We start from the raw sequence: 4,032 nt of genomic DNA, 5'->3' as shown, positions 1-4,032 counted from the left end.
TTCTCTCTGTGGTCTTTAAGGTTTCTCTGGGAATGTGCTGTTTATTTAACTTATTAAAATAAAGTTTAATTTATTCCTAAAACTGCATGCAGTCATAGGTGGGGTTTGGGGGAGGTGTGCATCGTGGAGACATGTTACTCCTCAAGGATCAGGCCACTGATGAGCTTAGAGAGAAGGTGATGTGGGGAGGCAGAGTCTGGTTGGAGGAGACAGGTGTTGGGGGCGTGGCTTGGGAGGGTTTGGCTTCCTCCCCGACTCCTCCGGTCACGCTCTGCTTCCTGTCCGCCATGCTGTGAGCACCTCTCCTCTGCCAGCCCGCTGTGCCAGGCCACCCTACATTGGAGCCAGCTGACTTTGCACTGAAAACTCTGTGAATGGTGAGTCAAAGTAAACCTCTCCTTTCTTAAGCTGGGTGGTGGTGGGGTGTTGGATGTTTTTGTCCTAGCAATGAAAAAAATAACAAAAACAAGAATTAAGAGTTTGCTGAACACTGAAGCGGAGAGATTGTTGCTAGGGTGAATTCCCCCATCAAAAGTTGAGCTGACCCCAGTGAATGAATTGGCTTCCTAGTGAGTCAAGGGCTGCTGATTCCCTGCTTCTCTTCCAGCGATTCCCAGCTATGTGAGACCTAGCAATTGGGGCCACTGAGGGACAGGAGCGGGTGTGACAAAGTCATGCGATTGTGGATCATGTGTCTCTAGCCATGAATATCTCATAGCTGTGAGATGGTGACCTAGCTACAGGATGGCAGCCACAGAGGCCTGGTGGGCCCCAGAAATGAGAATGAGGAGATCAGGGTCACGTTTTAGGCTCTCTAGGATAATCCGCGTCCTTGTTTTTCTGTATGAGAAACCATCGGGAGGAACTGCTCTGGTTGGCAGGTGACTCCCACTGGCCCCCATCCCGATTCTCTTTGGTCCTCTGTAAGGTATGTGCCTCTACCTGGACCCATGCCCTGCCCAACCCACCCTCAGCACATCTGTGTGTTTTAGTAGCACCGAGTATTCCCATTACAATCATCCTTCACAATTGTCATTTTATTTACTTCCACAAGTAGCATTGAGAGCCTGCTACGTATCAGGCAGCAGACAAAAAAAAGAGATCCTTTCTCTCACTGAGATTTTTTTTGGGGCAAAAGTTATGGAAAAAATAAATGAAAGGAACAGGTAAATTTTCAGGACAGAAGACAGTTCAAGAGTTAGAGGACCAGAGATGGGGTAGGAGTCAGGAGCCACTTTGTCCAGAATGGTTTGCGATTGCTCTTGGAGGTTGTGGCACCTGGGCAGCTGGGACCACATTAGTGAGTAGGGCTGCCGTGCAGAGATCTGGGGATTGCAGCCCACTTGGAGGGTCTATTTCCAGGGGCATCAAGTGCAGAATGTTACTGCGGAGGTGTTTGCGGGTGGACAGAAGGAAGGAAGTTTTAGGACCTGTCTGAAAGCTGTATTGCTGAGGAGTCACCTCGCTGGGCTTGAATTGTGTGCTCCTTGTGTGAGGGGCTCAGGAAGGTGTATGGATACTTTTTTTTTTTTTTTTATTGAGTTTATTGGTACATTTAGGGATACAGTACAGTTACATTCATTGTTGGGATCATGTACCTTTACATGGCAAGTCTTGATTCTCATTTTTTTCCCCTTACCTCTGCCCTCCCTTCACCCCCTCCTCCCCTCCCCATCTACAAACACTTTATTTTCATCTTTTCATTCTCTCACATTTTTTTCTTTTCCCTTTTTGTTCTTCCCCTACGTATCACACCTTCCCTACATCTTTAGCTCCTTTCCTCCCATTTCTAAATGTCAGTAATCTTATTAGAATCTTATGCATTGTTGCAGAATATTCACACCAGGGAAACTATTCGGTATTTACACATGTGGGACTTATTTATTTCACTTAGGAGTATATCTTCAATATGTGGATACTTTTATGGGATGGGTAGAAAAGCTCTTCTACCTGCCTTCTGAATTTGTCTTCTTGGAGACTTTGGTAAGGATGCAGATAAAAATGAGACACATCCGGAAGGGCAGTGTGGTTGTTGTGTGAAGGAGTGGGTGGGATGATCTGGGGCCTGAGGAGTCCACAGGAACAAACCCTGGCAAGGAGCTTGAGTTTTGTCTGAGTGATGGGATGGCTGTGGCTGGATTCGATGTTAACTGACAAAATGGTGATTCTTGTATTTTGCTCAGCCAGATTCCTGATTCACAGGCCTGTCTAGATTCTCATTAAATGGGACCAGAATACGATGGTAACACTACTGTCATAGATAATTGAAGTTCTGTGTGTGCATTTCTAAGTACATATAGGTATAACTTCTTCCCATAAGAGCCATGACATAGATAAAATGTGAAGTAAAGTGAAGGTAACCCTGAGGTATGCCCTTTCCTATTCTGCCCCAAGAGACACACCAGAAGGCAGGGGCGGCTTGATATGAGCGTTATTTTCAGCTCTGCCTTGAGTTTCATATAAAAATTTGAGTTAGAATTAAATTATTAATTGTCTGTTCTCTAAACGTTCCTCAGAAGCTCGATGACCTGGATGTCCTCTAAGTCATTCATTCTTTTTCTTCTTGCTACCATCCAAACCCCTTCTCAGGTAGCTGGTACAATGAAGTTGAAGTTCTAATGGTTTAGTTTCTATTCGAGTGTCCCTAAGACAGAGCAACTTAATATTTTTATTCTCCACATATGTGCTTTTGGACAGGAGCCATGGTTTCGCTACTGGGAAATATTTGGACGTGGGCAAGTTCAACCCCAGGCCAGGGTTGTAAGAGACAGATGGACAGACAAGATCCTTGTCAAGAGCTCTTGAACCTACCCCACAAGTATGTTGTGCTTATTCACTGTGTTACTTTTCTATTTGCTGAGGCAAAATACCTAACACCCAAAGTTAGAGGGGGGAAGGTTTATTTGGCTTACAGTTCATAGAGGTTTCAGGCCTTAATCAGCAGGGTCCAAAGCCGGGTGGCAGAGGGGCAACCGTTCTTGGTGGTGGAAGCAGCAAAAGCAACAAGAGAGGTGGGATGGGTGTTGCAGAAGAGAAACGTTCATGGCACCCACAAGGTAGCAAAAGCAACAAGAGACCTTAACAGTGTCTTTCCGCACCTTGTATCTTACTCAGACTACTTAGCATGGTAGCATCCTGCCTTTAATCCTAGTGCTCTTGGGCCTTGCCCCACCATGAATCAGTCACACTCTCTAGATTCAGCCACCTCTGAAATAGCCTGTGATCACATGAGGCTTTCGGGGGGCATCTGGACACAAACCATGACACTATTTCCTCTTCCTACTACTCCCTTGTCCTTCTGGACTCCTAAGAAAGCCATGACACTATAGAAAAACATGAGACGCAAAAGTTATGAAAAATCATTTGTAGCTACCAGCACTTTTGTCCTCATAATAAGGGCTTGTGTGGAAGAATTTCTCATTCTGCAAAGGGCTTTTCTGAATAATACAAATACTGTGGAATTTATGAAAAGGAGGAGACACATACAGTGTTTCCCATGTGTCAGATTCTGTGCATGTTTACCTGCAGCGGCAGGCACTTTCATGAATGAGAGAAGGCATTTGTGTTAAATTCACAGACTTATAAATATGTGGATAATTTTGAAGATCTGAATATGTCACATCACATCTACAAAGGGCCACCGAGCCAGGCCCCACCAGATATGATTTATTAATCACTAAATCCATTTTTGCAGAAGATGCCAAAGGCTTCCACAGTTGGGGAGGAAGACACCGTATCAAGAAAATGTATTCTCATTAGAGAAAGCAATAAAGCTCTGAGAGGTTTTGGGCTTTTAATTATTAAACATTGAAATAAAATTTCAGATGAATCCCCCAAATGCAAATTATATTATAATGCTTTATGTTACTTTATGTACAGATGTCAGGAGAGATGGCTCTAAATGAGTTTTATAGGGCTTAAGGGAGGGCTTACAGGGATGCTGTGGAGAAAGTTGCAGGTAGGGTCCTGACCCCAGGGAAACAGGTTTATCCTTATCTCGGCCGGGAGCTAACAGCAACTCATCGACTAAGG

General features: G+C 44.6%; 1 long non-coding RNA gene across 1 annotated transcript; it reads left to right on the top strand.

Annotated features, from left to right (window-relative positions):
• The first annotated feature begins 286 nt into the window (after nucleotides 1–286).
• LOC104859038 lies at nucleotides 287–3,761 on the top strand. Its single transcript, XR_779270.1, has 3 exons — nucleotides 287–377; nucleotides 2,698–2,818; nucleotides 3,695–3,761. It is a non-coding gene; the product is annotated as an uncharacterized LOC104859038 (long non-coding RNA).
• Nucleotides 3,762–4,032: the final 271 nt, after the last annotated feature.

The sequence above is a fragment of the Fukomys damarensis genome, unplaced genomic scaffold (genome assembly GCF_012274545.1).
Source record: "Fukomys damarensis isolate Sample0158 unplaced genomic scaffold, DMR_v1.0_HiC HiC_scaffold_5, whole genome shotgun sequence".
In the NCBI taxonomy this organism is placed as follows: Eukaryota; Metazoa; Chordata; class Mammalia; order Rodentia; family Bathyergidae; genus Fukomys; species Fukomys damarensis.
This window is presented reverse-complemented; position numbering and strand designations above follow the sequence as displayed.